Source organism: Periplaneta americana, chromosome 3 (genome assembly GCF_040183065.1).
Source record: "Periplaneta americana isolate PAMFEO1 chromosome 3, P.americana_PAMFEO1_priV1, whole genome shotgun sequence".
NCBI classification, from domain to species: domain Eukaryota; kingdom Metazoa; phylum Arthropoda; class Insecta; order Blattodea; family Blattidae; genus Periplaneta; species Periplaneta americana.
This window is the reverse complement of record NC_091119.1, coordinates 191,139,043-191,158,936: the sequence shown is the minus strand read 5'-3', so window position 1 is coordinate 191,158,936 and position 19,894 is coordinate 191,139,043.

Sequence of the window (19,894 nt, the reverse complement as noted above, 5' to 3'; positions counted from 1 at the left end):
AAACTCTCAGCTAAATTAATTGAAAAACATTATATTTAATTAATTTAATAGTGCTAGGGATAATTAAACAATTAAAGGCAAATTTTCTGTTTTCCAGATATAGGAAACGCAGTGTGGTACAAATAACACGGCTAATGGAGGTACCACGCATCAGATGGCAGCACAAGAGCATTATTTTATGTATGAATGGGGAGTATTATCCTAGTCGTATCTATAAATAAAAACGTCTTCATTCTGCTGCTGCAGAGGATATAAAATAGCGTGATTATGTAAAAATAGAATCCTGTTCCGTGTATGTGAACTGTCCCTAATCTGATTTGCCTCATCGGACTCCATCAATGTGTCTTCTGGGGCGCATATTAGCATGTGCTCTGTCTGGTTCATTCTGCACTGGACACACCCAACCCACAGTGAATAGGCGTTAACGTTCACGAGAGAATGCGTGGCAGTCCTCTTGTTATGTAACCTAACACGACTACTGTGCACGTCCATTTCCTTCATGGAGAGCGTTAGCAATCCGCTCACGAGATACTGAACAGATAGTCTTCTACAATGGGACCACATATTTATTTCTAATAATTTATCAAACGTGTATTATTAAGGGGATAGGATGGTATTTTTGATGAAAAGTGACTAAATTTTCAAAAAAAAAAAAAATTCTTTAAAATACTCTGTGATATATGTGGATCGCCAATTTTAAACTTCCTGCATTATGGATTTTTAAATCACTCGCCCACTTTTATTGTTGTTTCCGGTAAACTAAATAAAAAAAATTCTTTAAAATACCCTTTGATATGTGTGGAATGCATTGCATAACATTTTGTGGGTATTTGTGCCCTTATCGGATGTTGAGACGTCATTTTTAAACTTCCTGCGCTACGGATTTTTAAATCACACGCCCGCTTTTATCGGTTTCCAGTAACTTCATTTTTTTTGCTACATTGCCAGACAAAATGAATATAATTTCTGAACTATTAAAGATACATATATGAAATTTAGAACACACATTCTTTAGACTATTAGGAAACTTTTCTCTGTAACAGAATTTTGTTAATTGATTTCATTTTAAAAATACGTCCGTTTGTTTGCAAGAAAGGACACCAGAAAATTGTTACTAAATTTTAATTGTTTATTTTACAAATGTAGGGACTAATATCAAAATTCTGTTACAGACAGTTTGTAGAACATACTTTTGCAAATACATTGCAAAAACTATTTGAATCTATCTTTAAAAACGGTTTAGATATATCGGTTTTAGTACAATACTGCATTGAGTATATTTTTTTTTTCAAATTTGGGCCCCAAAATATTTTTTTTCAAAATATTCTTATTTGGTTGAGTTGCCACAGCTATGAGATCTCTATATACAAAAAATTAATAATTTACACCAAATAGGAAAAAAGTTAAAAAAAATACCATCCTCTCCCCTTAAGAGACATAGGATTTTTATGCACCAAATGAAATTAAAATATGAATGCTGCACTTAAAAAAGAATAAATATGCACTTAAACATATCATTAAAAAGAAATATGCACTTAAGGGGATGGGTACAGCTTACAGTAGTAAAATTTTTGAAAGTATTCAATATTTTTTTCCTCCATTACTGTATCTTGTACACTAATGAAAATTGGTATGTGTAAAAACTGTCCTTCTGCTATATAAAAAAATATTTTTACGATTTGAAAAAAAATATTTACATATATTTTTTTTTCAAAATACAAAATGGTGGCAGTTTACTGTGCAGTGATGAAGCGTTTCCCTCATAACTCAAACTTGTTAACTTTTTCATGTTCTCTCTCTTTTATTTTTTTGCTGAAACTCATGTTTACAATATCATGCTCTTTCAACTACATTCCTGAATAAATAACATTTTCTTTTATTTTGTGTTAGAAGAAAACACTGATATTAAAAATGAATTTATTTATCAGACAATCTGTCAAAAGTGAAGTGATATTGTATGATATTGTAGATATGACATGCACAAATATACATAAAAAATTTCATCACAGAATTGTGGATAGATTTTGAGTTATGTCGGAAACGCTTCATAACTGCACAGTAAACTGAATTTTGAAAAAAATAATGTAAATAATACAATACAAAGATTTATTTTCAGTCAATGACTTTACTTTCTATATGTGTAAGGTACAAGTCCTTATATTACATAATTTAATACTGTGTTAACGTTTTCGTCGGTCATGCCGACATGATCAGATACAACTTTTTATGCCGCAATATCATCTCTAAATAAATACATGTGCCTCTATGATCAAAAATACAATATACATTGATAAACATAAAACATATTAAAATCAACATGGTTTGGGGACATCAATATTTCTTTTCTTATGTAAAATGAATTGCAGAATGTAAATAATGTTTTTAAATCATAAAAATATATTTTTTAATATAACAGAAGAACACATAATAATTTTCATTAAGCCTATTGTTCAAGATACAGTAATGGAGGGGAAAAAAATGTAGAATATTTCCAAAATTTTACTGCTGTAAGCTGTACCTAACCACTTAAATATATCACTAAGAAAAAATTATGTATTTAAATATGCCAATAAAGAAAAATATCCATTTAAATATGCCACTAAAGAAAAAATATGCATTTAAATATGCCATCAAATAAAAATATGCACTTAAATATGACGCTACAAACATACATTTAAATATGCCACTAAAGAAAGATATGCGCTTAAAAATGTCAATAAAGAAAAATATGCACTTAAAGTATATATGTGAATAAAGAAAAATATGTACATGTCAATAAAGAGAAATGTGCACTTAAATGAGCCACTAACGAAAAATATTCAATTAAATATATCACTACATAGAAATAGGTCCTTACATATGCCACTCGAGAGAAATGTACCTTAAATATGCTACAGTGGCAGTTGCCAATATACTCGTAAAATGTCAGCATACATGCCCAACTTGGAACCACGCCACAGAGGGGAAAACACAGGAGGAGAGGAGAGGGTTTCGATTCGGTGCTGTGGATTGAACTTCGGCGTAGCTCAATGGTCAGAGCGCTTGGTACGTAGAACCAAGGACCCGGGTTCGATCCCCGGCGCCGGAGAGAACTTTTCTCCTCTAATATTAATACATACATCAGCTTTCTCTTTTAAAAGTAACAAACATTAGCGACGAGATCCATTGTTAATGTCAATGTCAAAGGGGAAATAGGATGAAAAACAAAAGATACGCGTTCTCGCAAGGGAATTTGGGGCTGAGAAAAACTGATGGCCCATTCACAATGGAAATTAAACATAACCGTAACATAAACACAGAAGGTTTCGCCCAGGTTACCAGATGGGATCATTCACAATGATTCACATAAATACTGACATTAACATTGCCGTTAGATGTTAACATGAAAGTTTGCAAACTCCAAACATTCATGCGTATGCTTACATGATTTGCAAACAGAACACAATCGTGGAGCGCTGAAGTATACGACAGAATATGAGGAAATGGCATCGTTGTTATGTTTCCATCCACAAACGATTAGGGAAAACACGGGAATTTTACTGGAAACAAGTAAAGAGATAGGTTTGGAAGTAAATCCCGAAAAGACGAAGTATATGATTATGTCTCGTGACGGGAATATTGTACAAAATGGAAATATAAAAATTGGAAATTTATCTTTTGAAGAGGTGGATAAGTTCAAATATCTTGGAGCAACAGTAACAAATATAAATTATACTCGGGAGGAAATTAAACACAGAATAAATATGGGAAATGCGTGTTATTATTCGGTTGAGAAGCTTTTATCATCCCGTCTGCTATCAAAAAATCTGAAAGATAGAATTTATAAAACAGTTATATTACCGGTTGTTTTTTATGGTTGTGAAACTTGGAATCTCACTTTGAGAGAGGAACATAGGTTTAAGGGTGTTTGAGAATAAGGTGCTTAGGAAAATATTTGGGGCTAAGAGGGATGAAGTTACAGGAGAATGGAGAAAGTTACACAACACAGAACAGCACGCATTGTATTCTTCACCTGACATAATTAGGAACATTAAATCCAGACGTTTGAGATGGGTAGGGCATGTAGCACGTATGGGCGAATCCAGAAATGCATATAGAGTGTTAGTTGGGAGGCCGGAGGGAAAAGGACCTTTAGGGAGGCCGAGACGTAGATGGGAAGATAATATTAAAATGGATTTGAGGGAGGTGGGATATGATGATAGAGAATGGATTAATCTTACTCAGGATAGGGACCAATGGCGGGCTTATGTGAGGGCGGCATTGAACCTCCGGGTTCCTTAAAAGCCAGTAAGTAAGTAAGTTATGTTTCCATGGTTACCAAGTATCTTTGCGGTTATGTTTATATTCCCATCGTGAATGTTCTTGATTTTAGTGTAACGTTTACACTTTTAAGTTAACGCTTACGTTATGTTTAATTTTCATTGTGAATGAGCCATGAATATGTGAGCTCCAAATCTGTTGTCCACTTGTCTCACCCTGAGTGTTGCCGTTCCACTGAAGAAACTTGAGAGAATTTTGAAGAGGAAAGCCGGACACAACCTGCGCTTAGCAACTGATCCACGGGAATTCGCAGCGTGAGAAACCACAAGTTTCGTAGCGTCATCGTGAAAATTATACGGTAATGTTGTAATTTCTGTTATAATTTTTCTAGAGCGGTACGCAGGAAAACGCTCCATGTTAAAAGAAGAGGACACATTCTAGTTTCTTGTGAAGGACTGCTAAAATGTAATTACAGAAGACCAGGATTTTTAAACTATTCATATTAACAGCGCTATGGAAGTAATAATATTACATTTCCCAGTAGCTACAGAACACGAGCGCCGGAATAACATTTGAATTTGAGCAAAGCGTTTGGACCTCAGTTCGTAATTTAATATCCCTGGGAATCGATAAACATATGCCACAGAAACAGCGCGCGGAGTCGAGTCAATTCCAGCGGCATTCCCGCTTACAAAGGAGCTAAGAAAAGATGATGAATTAAGCAATAATTGCCGCAAAACAGAAAGGAAGCTAGAGGCTGCAATGTGGCTGGTAATAATGACTAATTGTTGGAAATGAGATTAGCAACCTATACCGCAACGGCGGTGCTGTGTAATCTAGGCGCGGTTTTCTTCTTTCACTACTGCAGGACGTAGGACTTTGCTTTCCGCTACATCTCCCGCTCGGAGATCCCATTGTTATCGTCTCCGCCTGTCCGTCTGCCTAAAACAATCTGCTTGTCCTCGCTTGTGTTTTAATGAGATTATTCAGATGCTTGGCCCAATGCAGAGTCCACGCCAGAGACTCTGGTACGACTGTAGACAGCATGAGAAGGATTGTCAGTGGGGAAACATTAATTGGAATAACTCTAATATCAATATTCTTCTGTCGTCGTTCTGTAGGGTGGTTCAGAAGAAAAATTAAATATTTTATGCTCGACCATGCCGAAATGTAGTAATTATACACCTGGTAGTAACCCTTTAATGGACCTCATTAAAGTACACCTATTCATTAAAGTTCAGGTTTTCCACCAATCAGAAAGCACCATTGTAGCAATATGAAAGCGCAAGTATCGATTATTCTCGGATATGCAATCGAAAGACAACTAGCGAAACGTCACGGAGGCTGGAAATCCAATAATGTCGCAGAAGGTTATGTTCTGTTACTATAATAATTAGCGTTAATTGTAAATAATATTCAAATAAATTCAATTTGTCATCTCGTTTTTCAATGTCTAAATCAATTTCCAGGTTATATCAAGATTAATGTTCATTTTACTCTCTAGATTATATCAAGGTCAATGACATTTGTTCCTCGGAAAAAATCAATACTTTCGCGTCTGCGCACATCTCACAATTTACGAGATATTGCACAAGGTCACTTCCGCTCCCCAGTCAGATAAGAATAATATGAATACTTATGAATAATTTCAAGTTAGAAATATGGTCGAGCATAAAAAGTCGTATGAAACTTGATTATAATGGTAATTAAGACGCTTCGTTGAAAATTATGAATAATTAAGACGCTTGTATGAAAATTATGAAACTCGCTTGCGCTCGTTTCATAAACTTACTCGCCTCTTAATTACTACTATTATAGGCTCGTTGCATAATGTACTATTAGGAGATGATAATATGGACTATTCTGAGTAAAAAAGTTCATACAGTAAAACCTTGCTAAAACGTACCGTCTATAAAAAGGAAACCTGCACAATCGAAAAATAAATTTGGGAACGGAATGATTTCCTATGTAAAATAATACTTCTTCTTCTTCTTCTTCTTGTGCCTGACAAGTGTTAGGCCACAAGGCCTGTTACGGTCTCACATAAAATTTTCACGCCATCTCTTAGAAGGACGACCCACAGATCTTTGGCCATGTGGTACATAATCATAAATTGCCTTTGGGAGTCTATTATTACTCATTCTTTCCAAATGATGTAAAATAATTTTTATGAAAATTCACGCACTAAAAAGAATTCGAGATTTCCTTCCGTTGCTTCTCAAGAAGAATTTGGTGCAGTCGCTCTTGATGCCTCATTTTGATTACTGTGACACTCTCTACACTGACCTTAACATGAGACTGACTGACAGACTACAGCGTGTTCATAATGCATGTGTTCGATTTATTTGCAACGTCCGTAGATCTGACCGTATCACACCTTCACTGTCCTGGGCCCGTCTCAAAGAGCGAAGAACTATTCACTCTCTCACTTTATACTTCAATATTCTTCAAACCTCTAACCCTAGCTACTTAGCTTCTCGTTTTCAACATTTGTCCTCATATCACGAAATAGATACTCGCTCACAACACCATATCACACTCTCCATTCCTAAACACAGAACATCCTTATACTCTTCATCTTTCACGGTCTCTGCAGCTCATCTCTGGAAGTCTCTACCACAACACGTCAGAAAATGTCGGACATTGTCTAGATTCAAAAATAAATTAAAATTGCACTTTTTGAATTCAGATTCCTTTCAGTTATAAGCCCTTTTCTCTGCGATAGTTTTGTAAAAATATAGGCTATATATTTCTTTCCTTCCTTTCCCCTTTTTGTTCTCTTTATCAGCCGATGAATTTATTAGCATAGCCTTTTTATTGTGAATTTCATTTAATATTCGTATTTCTTTTCTTTTTTATTATTATTTTATTACATTCCATTTTGTTATATTCTATATTACGTTTTCCATATTAACCATTTGTACTAAATGAGTTGTTTTTACTATATTCCAATGTATTTTACTTTCTTGTTTCCATTATTGTATTATTTTCATATTGTTTAGTGTCGATTTTATTATGCTATTATTATTTTTTGCCACAGCTATGAGCTTTGTAATATGTTAGTATTCTGTTCTTTAACTTTTTGTTAAATTCTAACTGCTTGTATACTTTGTGACCTGGTAGAGTGTAAGAGAAGGCCCTATGGCCTTAACTCTGCCAGTATAAACAAAGAATTATTATTATTATTATTATTATTATTATTATTATTATTATTATTATTATTATTATTATTAATACTTTAAAACGGAAAACTTCCTAAAGCGAAAACGGAATCACTTTTGGGCACCATTCAGGTAAAAAATCTGACTAAAACGGATAATTTTAAGCGTAAATGTTGCTAAATTCCATCAAACAATTTGTAATTTTGCGTTAATACTGTATGAAGCATGGCATAATTTTTTGTGTGACTGTACATGCAATGATCTGGAAGACTTTCGATGTTCTTTGTCAGGCGTTGGGGTGAAGCTTCTCTAACCATATCACTATTCTGTACTTATTATCAAGAACCCGGGAAGGTTACTGACCTCCTGTACCATTACTTCTTCCAACCCTCTTGCATTTTCGTTCATTTATTCTCAGTTTTGTGCTAACAAGCCAATACAGTGATAAAGGACAGTGCGAGTAGAATAAAACTGTGAATAATTATAGTGTAGTGTCAATTTAGTTTCACTTTTTCGTTTATTTATTCCGAGTTTTGTGTTAATATGCCAATACAGTGTTAAATAACAGTGCGAGTAAAGTAAAACTGTGCGATTTAATAAAAAAGCCTAGAAGACCAGCTCTACCATGGAAGAGTGGCTTAATTCTTTTAATGGAGCAATGAAACGTCAAGGTCGTAAGGTCATACTGTTTTTAGATAATCCATGGATTGATTTGTCTAACGTGGAGTTAATCTATTTTCCACCAAACACAACTTCAGTTACACAACCGGTGGATTAGAGCGCAATTTACGCTCTGAATTGATGCAGGACGAGAAGGAAATCCTACAACGTTCCCTTCAAAAAAAAGTCACGGGAATGGACTTCACAAGAAATGTGGCGCCCAAGAAACTAGGGTGCAGAGAGAGGGAGGGAGAGAGGCTGCAATTACGTAAGTTAATAATTAATAAAATAAAATTCACTTTGCATGCAGTGTAGTAACTTTTATTTCAAATTATTTCTTCATTGTGCTCTTCCTACAGTGAGCATATTGCGGTACAGGTAGTCCATTCTTAATTTTGCCAAAACTCAACCCTTTGTAAAATGAAAACCTGTGAAAAATTTCTGGAACGATCGCGTTTCGTTTTAGGGAGGTTTTACAGTATAAACATTTGTCCAATTTTCAATGGGTGTGGACATGGGTGGGCAACTCGTGCTCTCAAAGTGTCAACACAATCTCAGTGCAGGTAGAACGGACTCTGTACTAGCTGTACTGTTTGTGTGCGGTTCTTTCAAGACACAAGTTCGATCGCGTCTGCAGTAAGTGGCGGCTCGTTTTAAGTGAAAAACAATATAATTCCCAGATCACTTCTCTTTAGTTACGATTAAAAAGAGCATTTTTTTATTAAGAAGAGAGATAAAGCTTGTATTCTATTACACTTTCTTACGCATGACATTTTATGTTACAAATAAACAGAGAAGGTTTTAGTAAAGAAATACTGTCTGCATCTACTTTAGACAAGCTAAAGGTAAAAATGATATATCAACAAGATGAGACTGATATCAAATATCATTAGCACGTTGTGCATGCGAGTTACAGAATTGCACGACATATAATCGACTAGCTAAGAACATTTATGGATAAATTTGAAATGTGGTAGTATCATGTAGACCATAGACAACTTCACTTTCTTTGACTATAAACTATCTTGAAGAGTGACAAGAAAACCTTCTTATCAAATATAAGATCCTACTTCAAGACCTACAGCAGAATTCACTGCTAAGTTTGGAGAAACAGTGACAATTGACAAGGAATCGAAATTTTTCTGAAATCTTTTTGGCTTACGTCGATAGAAAATCCTGAAAATTTATAGCTTGAATTAATAAATCTACAGAACAGCACGCCACTCAGATTCCAGCAAAATCAGGACTCGAACTGTTCGCAATGTTCCCTAAGTCAGAATTTCCAAATATACTCTTTGCTTCCATATATACTGTATGTGCTTGAGGTAGAGTTTAATACAAGAAAGAAGTGTAAAAGCTCTCAAAGTAAAGAAAGAGCTCAGAAGTAAGCTTATTTCATCTGGAGTGACATGTACGAGTAAAAAATACTTCCTTGAATTTGTTATTGTTTGCGAATACAGACTATTACCTTTCTGAGAACAGAGGAATACTCTATAATGTATAAAGACTTGTAAATTCTAGCGTTCTACGTTTCATATAAGACCTATAATAAGAAATATTAACAAATAATGTAATAATAAATAACTGTTCCAGCTATATTTGTTGTATCTTGAAAAGGTTGTATTCAGTTTGTGTTTCCAGCACTAAACTAATTATAAAGCTAGAAAATAATATAATTTTGTTATGTGTTCAGATATAGTCTGTCTAAAATTACTATAATTACTGTACCATGCGTCATTCTGAAATACAAATCATGGAATAGATATCAAGATCACCTGCATGAGCCGCCAGAGCGCACCGTGGCTTTTGCAGCGAAACTACAAACAACATGTAACTGCTGCGGCTGGCTCCGTCTGCCTTTCTCTCTTTCAAGGTTTTTTCGCACTTTGGGAGCACGAGTTGCCGATCCAAGGGTGTGGAGATATAGCTGTTAGAATGTTACGCATAACAGACTCAAAAACGGTATGAACTACAAATAACTACTTGCAAAGGAATAGTAGAAAAATATGTTTAAATCTAAGTCTATAATATACATGCCGATTATACGCAGTTTTGTGTATTAAGCTAGCCAAAGCCTTATATTTGCTACGAATACTGAAAAAGCTTATATTGTTTAGTGCTTTACATATATTAAATCTGAAATCTCTCTTTGGATGGTGAATCAAAATTATTACAGAGTAAAACAAAATCAGTAAAATATTCCATATCGAACTCAATAGAGCTCTACACACACAATATTAACAACGACGAGTACAACATTAATCCTCTCTCTCTTCTCATTAATACATTGAACCAATCATTAGCTTCATTATAGACGGCAGATTTGTTACAGCCTAAAAATAATAACCTCCCAGGGGCTGAAATTTTACAACATATTATATACATATTTTACTTTACTGTTGCGAAGGAGTTTTGCCTGAATACATCACGGGACTTCATAACCCTGTCGTGCGATATATTCCACAGTTAGAACAAAATTTTCTATTTCTTTTGTACTTTTTATATTTAGAGAAAAATCCAACGCCAAAGACTGGATGTGTGCGCGCACAATTAGTTAAGCAAAATATTTCATATTAAATCCTTAGATGTCAAAAACTATCTATTATCTGTGCATTTCGAACTGGAGGTTCAAGGTCATTCAATGGACTGTATTTGCCACATTGCTTCCCTCAATCGTGAACCATTCTCCTCAACTAAAGTCAGCTGGGACAGCCAGAATTAGCAGTGCTTCAGTTCACAGTTTTTAGTTCAGTGATTCGTGCGTGGTTTGTACGTGACCTTGATTCGCCAGTTCCAAATGCACAGATAATAGTGGTTGCTACACGTCCCAGCCCCAAATGACTTTATATCCAGAGAAATATTGTAATTCGAAGTTTCAGTTTTTAAGCCTTTGTGGTGATTGCGATCAGAACATTACGACAAAGCGAATAGAAGCATTTTAAATGTGGATATGGAGAAGGATGGAGAGTGTGAAATGGACAGATAGAATAAGAAACGAAGCTGTGTTGGAAAGAGTGGGTAAAGAAAGAATGACGCTGAAACTGATCAGGAAGAGGAAAAAGAATTGGCTGGGCCATTGCTTGAGAAGAAATTGCATTCTGAAGGAAGAACTGGAAGGAATGGTGAACGGGAGAAGAGTTCGTGGCAGAAGAAGATATGAGATGATAGACGACATTAAGATATATGGATCATATGCAGAGACTAAGAGGAAGGCAGAAAATAGGAAAGATTAGAGAATGCTGAATTTGCAGTGAAAGACTTGCCCTTGAGCTGTACACTATGAATGAATATTCTTCATAATAACATAAAATAAATGAAACATAATTAAATATTTTTCATTTTTTGTCACATTTTCCCGATTTTTAGCACCTAAAATTCCGAGCCCTAAATATTACTGTAATACTGTTTGTGCGATTGGTTACGTTGACAAGAAATTTTAATTTGGTTATCACAGATCATTCTAATTAATATCAGTAAAGGTTTATGACCGATAATGTAAAATAAAACACGTAATTTCACGCTATTTAGTCGTTAATATGTTCACAACATGATGCAACTATAAAGAAAGGCGAAGATAATTCAGTTATATGCGACATAAGACCATGTTTAATGGATTTAAATATTTAACGTGCTTATAGAAGGCATAGTGTTATGACTCGTAGAAAAATATACGCAAAATCAAGAGTTTCCGGCACCTAATTACATCAGACATTACTGCTCAAGTTCATGACACAGTTCTATTAATTTCACGTTTTGTTAAAATGCAATAATTTTAATATTTCTACGTAGAGAGAGATCGCATTTCATAACAAAAAACCGTTAAATTCTGCTGTTTTTTTTTTCTTAAGGACATTCGAACCAGAAAAACGATAAAAGCACAATAGTCGACAAAAAATAAAACACTTTATCAGAAACAAACGACTCTAATGTTGCTCAAAATAAAAATGTCATCAAATTTAAATTAATTTTACAGCCACGTTCAACATGACGTTAATTTACAGAATTCTACAGCTAGTATAAAAGGAACCTTCCTCCTTCACCTCCCCACCCCCCCAAAACCCTGTAGGCGACCGGACGAAGGGTAAGTTTCAGAATAAAATTAATGTACTGTATGGAATTTTCCACGCCATAGCTTCTGTGACAAGGTACAAGACTACTTGAAATATTCAGAACTCGAAAGGGACGGAGGAAGGAACGCAGTGCATCCCTGGGGAGCTGTATGTAAATCTCAGAGCATGATCGCTTTGTGTAAACGTCTGTAATGGGAGTATGACACAAAGGATCCGCTTTGCAATTACACGGCCAAAGAGGTCGCGTTCACAATTCTTTTAGCGTCCTGTGTACACGTAACTCATTATCTGAAAATACTACAGTCAGTTGCACTAATACTTCTCTTAGACATGAAACAATAGCACAACCCTAAACATAAATACAGTACAACATTAAATAGATATGAATGGCGCGTAAACATGCATTACACCAGGGCCGAGCATGAGAGCGGCTCAGTCTAGTCGGCCAGAGCTGCTCTCGCTCCGCAAGGCACTTCAATTCCAAGCCAGAGCAGAACGCTCACGCAGTGGCGGACTCCCATTACAGCTACCTTCCCTGCATTAATGTAACAAGAGCCACGGTTGTTCTAGTCATTCAGTCTGTCAGTACATAATAGTTTATAAGGATATTACAGCAATCCATTGTACATTACAGAATTTATAACACTCTTATTAATTTAATGAATAAAGACTTCGCTCTCTATGCACACACACAAATCATTACGCTTATTTACATAACCCATACACATACTGCAATCTCCTCACCACGGTTCTACGAGACAGGCGTATGGCTTCCACTTCCCTTACTTGCTGTGGACAGAGTTCATCTGCCGATATAATTAAACATCGCTTGATGAATTCACCTTCGTTGAATGTTTTCAATTCCTTTGCAATTTCGTGGCAAATTTTTTAGCTAATTCTCATGGCCGATTCACTAAGTGCATTATTGTCATCCTGTTAATATATAATATAATATAATATAATATAATATAATATGATATATGATATATAACATAATATAATATAATATAATGCGATGCGATATATTATATGATATATATGATATGATATGATATGATATGATATGATATGATATGATATGATATGATATGATATATGATATGATATGATATGATATGATATGATATGATATGATATGATATGATATGATATGATATGATATGATATGATATGATATGATATGATATGATATACGATACGATACAAGATATGATATGACTATAAATTAATACAACTTAAAGAAAATGTTTCTCAGGTGCATTATATTAGAGTATCTATTCGATATTTATATTGCATTATAAGTTATTATACACTTAGTAATATATAATTTTAAATTATATTTTTATTATGATATATCATAGTATATATATATATATTATATCATAATACATAATAATTTACACATTATAAGTTATTATACACTTAGTAATATATAATTTTAAATTATATTTTCATTATGATATATCATAGTATATATATATAATATCATAATACTTATATAATTTAAAATTATATATTACTAAGTGTATAATAACTTATAATGCAATGTAAATATCAAATAGACACTCTAATATAATGCACCTGAGAAACATTTTCCTTAAGTTGTATTAATTTATGGCGTTCATTATCAACATATTTGTCATATTCAGTAGCATGTTGTAAAGAATAATGCCGTTGGATATTGAACCTCTTAATCAGTTGGAGTGTTTTATGCCAAATTGAACACTTTGCTAATCCACTGCTCTCTACCAAAAAGAACTCCTCCTCTCATGATACATTAAAAGCATTGGGAATAGCGGGCCGCTTTAGCGTATGAGCGGAAGCTCCGTCTTCAAAGTTCGCCATCATACTGCAGAGTCACCACTGCACCGACACTGAATGACGTACAGTATGCATAAGTCAAAGCGCTCGCGAGACCCTCTCTTTAAAGCACACAGCGCTCATTTCTCAGAATCACGTGATGTGCCCAGCCTTGCATTACACAAAATGTAAGTCCACGACCATGCGTGGGTCTGACATCCTTCTATGGAGAGCATCCCAACAAAGCTTAGATTTCCTGGAAGATCTATTACAAGATAGAAAAATGAATTTAACTCTTGAGATTGGAATAGGTCACAATGGCTAAACAAGAAAAGAAAATCTGCTGGACTCGTGATGTCAAACGCTATGATTATCATTTTAGTAACGGAAAATGTTTCTACGTACTGCAAAAGCTTCTTCCTAATTAGTTTCATTTTGTGGTGATACCGATAAGCTTATATTATTTAACTATAGCAATTTTATTTTCCACCTTTGCTTATCTTAATGTTATTAATTTACACTAACGTACTGTATCATCTTCTCGTATTGTATCATCTTCAGATGTTAGGATGTTATGTCAACATATGTGATGAAAACCTAGCCTCTTATCGTGTTGTTCAAATGCATAGAACCTATCATGATTTCTTAGTCTTACTAGAGTTAATCGTTGCTGTGAATTAACCTAATTCAGTGTCTCTAGTTACTTGTTAAGATTCTGTTAAAATTCACTATGAAAGCCCGTGTAGGACAATGTAACATTATGTGAGAACAATAATATAACATATAAATATAAAACAAGAGAAATATACACTATAAAACACTATAACACTGTAAAACACTTTGAACACTTGTATGGTGAAAAGTCTACAAAGACTCCAATAACACATAGCACGAAAACTACAGACAAATCAGTGAACAAAAAGTGCGTCATTAAGACAGTGATTCTAACTAAGATCAGCAGAAGCAGCCCAATTCAACGACATAACAACTGGCTAACACGGCCAACCATACAAGTGTTCAAAGTATTTTACAGTGTTTATAGTGTTTTATAGTGTATATTTCTCGTTTTATATTTATATGTTATATTATTGTTCTCACATAATGTTACACTGTCCTACACTGTCCTGAATTTTAACAGAATCTTAACAAGTAACTAGAGACACTGAATTAGGTTAATTCACAGCAACGATCAACTCTAGTAAGACCACAGTCTACTATATACAGTCGCGAAGCTCAATATGTAGTAAAAATGCAAACGTGGGTAGTTGCCCACCACTAGGATCGCTACTATCGCCTCATCATCGCAGATCTCTCCTAGCAGATGACAAAATATGTTACACTTTCGTTGTCGTGTTCTTTTGGAAAAATTAACACCTTCTTTCCATTATTGAAATATTAAATGGATAAAGTTCATTTATTATTTTAATGAAGTATATTTAATTCCACCATAAACTCGAAGATACCTGCAAGAAATAGGTTAATATTATTTTTGTTTGTGCAAAACGAACTGAAATTTACTATAATCGCTTCACTCATTCAAGATTATAACGATAATGAACTATGTAACCAATAAATATTACTTCGCATTTCCCTTTACAACAATAATATAATAACAATAATAATGGAAATATGAATTAATGGGAGTAAGTTACGTGTACCGGTACTTGTAGTGTAGGCTTACGTAGTTAACAAAGTGGGTTGAGGTTAAGCAGTAATAATCACACCAGAATTGGAAATAAAACGTGATCAATAAATTTTATTGTAACAGACTTACTTTTTCTACGTTTCTAGTAAAGTAACAAATAAAAATAACAACAAAATTAACAGCTATAATTAAAAACATATCCATTGAAAAAAGAAGTAGGCCTAAGTTGTCTGAAAATGTACAGTTATTCATGGAATCAGCTGATACAGACGTAGAATTAGTGCAAAGCTTTTGTTTCTCAGCTGCAGGTAATAACAGAACAGGTTTATTTGAAACATCAAATAAAGTTGGAACTGCATTCCAGATTAATTTATTTTTGTTTTCATTCATAAATTGTGTGTTTTCGAAATGAAGAGAGCAAAACTTTATATTATTATAAAGATATGCTTCATTCTTTGTCATTAGATCTTCCCTCCTGCTGTTTATTAACCACTTTTTGCATCTAGAAGTAAAATAAGAAATAGATGTTAGGATTTTTCTTCACGAGCATCAATGCGAAATACGCAACGACCTAGCACTCGATGGAAATACGACTCAGTCCACTCTAAATCCAAAGTCGACCGTGGACAGTCTATTGTTTCTAGTTGCTAACCGCTTGGAGCGCTTTATCGCGAGATTTGCAAAAAATCACCTCAAGCTTCGCGTCTGTATATAGTAGACTGTGGTAAGACTAAGAAATCATGATAGGTTCTATGCATTTTGAACGACACGATAAGAGGCTAGGTTTTCATCACATATGCTGACATAACATCCTAACATCTGAAGATGATACAATACGAGTATCGAAAACATTAATGTAAATTAATAACATTAAGATAAGCAAAGGTGGAAAACAAAATTGCTATAGTTCTTCATAATTGTTTCTTTCATCTCAACCCACTGTAACAGAGACACGAATCGGAAAACAAGGGACTGTGCGGTTTCCCAAGCCTATACACAGATTAAGAAACATCCTGTAGCAGGAGAACTGGTGTTGACCCTTCAACTTGAGAATCCCTGCCATTTAAACTACGGAATCCGATTATGTGAAGTTTAATTAAAAGTCCTCTCGCAGAACTCAACGTTTTAGGAATGACAAGTAAGCTTAAAATTCGTATTATCCAGGGGGAAATCAGCATATAAATGTCATAACCTATGATATAATATTCAGAGAAAAGGGGACGGTGACTAATGGCTTAGATTGCAATAAAGCTCTCAGTGCCTTCCCCTTGCCAAACGAAAACCACAAAGCAACGCGTCATTGCACGGTAGTTATATTACATCGCGATGACGGATGAAGCAGAGATGTATCCCAATGAAATCGTGACAAATTTCTGATGAAAAGAAATGACAATGTGAATTCGTGCACACGTTTTCCATGTCATTTATCAAGTCTGTATGGATCTTGCGAGTCCCTCAATAAACGCTGATATCTTCCTCCATGAAACGTACATTAGTTCCTCTGCAAGCCAAGGGAGGAAAGAGATGTGGGAGGTTGGGGAGGATGCAGAGGGGGTGAGATGCCCGAGAACAGGCAATGTGTACACGGGTGGCGTACACAGTGTCTATTATTCGCGGGGGACGCACTTACAAGCACCCCTCTGGGTTCGGGAAGAGCGTTGCAGATTTTGGGATAGCATAGCGAACCTTAAAATTCACCAGTAAACGCACCATATTTCCCTATTCTAAGGAAAATAAAAACGGTTCAGTATAAAAGTGGCCCTAGAGAACAAAATCGCCATAGAATTTCGAATTGGAATACATAAACAAGTGAAGTGCTTCTGGCGTACCAGTCTGTAGTATGAGAAATACAATAAAATGTTGTACTGACTAACCAGAAGACCGGAAACGCGACGGAGATGGGTAGACCAGCGAATAGGGATTATAAAGAATGGACACTGAGCGAATTTTCCTGTGTTTTGTTTCTCTGTGCGCCAGCGTTTAGTTCCACTTTCAAGCGCTAGAGGTTAGTGTAATCGAGCATATGCTAAGATAATAATTGAGAACAGAGTTGAGACACAGGATCCAAACATCGCCTACCTTATTGCATAATCCAGTAACGCTTTGCTTCAAATAAATTCAAGTTAACAGCTTTTCCTTATTTCTCAGTGTCAAACTAGTTGTAATAATAATAATAATACTTTATATTTCAGATATAATAAATTTATTATAAAATAATATAATACATTATAATACATTATAAAATTACGTATCAAATTCGTTTAATATTTGTATATAATATAATATAGGTATATGGTTTTACTTCTCGTAAGGGTTTTGTTTTTCCATTTTCAGCGCTATCAAATCATTACATATTTTAATTTTTATTGGGGTCAACGTCTCAACTCTCATTATAAAGGAACTCTAGAGTCTAGACATTAAAGTTAATGAAGGATTTATTATTTTATGGATCCAATTTACTTTATTTGAGTACATAATGTACCTAGATGTATTAATTATGTGTTATATTTCCGCCGTGTCGATTGCTAGCTGGTGTGATGTCAGCGCCAACTCTGGGGAGAAAGCAGAATCTCACGCTTTAGCTGGCTTGAAGGTCATTGAAATCAGTCCGGCTACATCAAAGGTACCGACGCGAAGTGTCCATTCTTTATAATCCCTATTCGCTGGGGAGACCTTGAACCAACGGTTTTATTATTTTATTAATTTATTTTTCACTTTATTGGGTTATTTTACAACACTGTATCAACATCTAGGTTATTTAGCGTCTGAATGAAATGAAGGTGATAATGCCGGTGAAATGAGTCCGGGGTCCAACACCGAAAGTTACCCAGCATTTGCTCGTATTGAGCTGAGGGAAAACCCCGGGAAAAAAACCTCAACCAGGTAACTTGTCCCGACCGGGATTCGAATCCGGGCCAGCTGGTTTCGCAGCCAGACGCGCTGACCGTTACTCCACAGGTGTAGACCTTCATTAATGAAATACTGGTTTATTATTACTGAGTCTCCAAAATTTAGAAATAACCCTATTGCACGTAAGGTATGTTAGGATTGTAGTTAAAATGATAAGCATAACATATAGCAATTAAAATATGTTTACGATCTTTAAAAAAATATGGCAATTGAAACTTAGAAAATATTTACAACAGCAAGGCATAACAAATATTTTGAAAAGAGGACAATAAGTAATGTTACATTCATTGCAAAACTGGTTTAGAACAAATTTGTATTATACAGTGTGTCCCGAAATGATTACCCTAATTTCAGACTGTTATTGCTTTCCACTCATGTCACTAATTTCTAATTTTCCTTTGTAAATGAGATGGTGCACCCTTAAATTAAGTTCTGGTAGCTATGTGCTTCAGGAGGGGGAGGAGAAAAATGAGCTAAGGAAGAGACTAGTGAAGTGCTTTGTGTAGAGTGTGGCATTGTATGGACAGAAACATGGACATTACGACGAAGTGAAGAGAAGCGACTAGAAGCATTTGAAATGTGGATATAGAGAAGAATAGAGCGTGTGAATTGGACAGAGCGAATAAGAAATGAAGCTGTGTTGGAAAGAGTGGGTGAAGAAAGAATGATGCTGAACCTGATGAAGAGAAAAAGGAATTGGCTGGGTCACTAGTTGAGAAGAAACTGCCTACTGAAGAATGCACTGGAAGAAATGGTTAACGAGAAGATATCAGATGATAGATGACATTAAAATAGGACGGATCATATGCGGAGACTAAGAGGAAGCCAGAAAATAGGAAAGAGTGGAGAATGCTGAGTTTGCAGTGAAAAACCTAACCTGGGGAAGAACAGTATGTATGTATGTATGTATGTATGTATGTATGTATGTATGTATGTATGTATGTATGTATGTATGTATGTATGTATGTATGTATGTATTTATTAGTGACATCAAAACCTTTTTCCTTACATTTTTATTGTACCTTGTTTTTTGACTATACCATGCAGGCTTTCTTTAATGGTAAGTTTCAGTTGCCATTGTAATATTTTACACTAACCACTAGGATCGCTAATATCGCCTCATTACAGACAATGCGAAATAGTACCTGCACAGTCTATTGTTCCTAGCACCCTCACAACTCAAGCTTCGTGACTGTATATACTAGACTGTGATGTCACTGTGTATGTGTGTATAAGGGGAGTATGGTCGCATTTCAGGAGAAGATTCGAGCAAGGAATGCGAGTTTTTCCCCCACTCTTACAACCAACCTCCAACACACAGCGTATTCCGAATCTCACCGGTCCGGTGGCATCTATGACGTCACGTTGCAACGAAAATAAGGAACAAA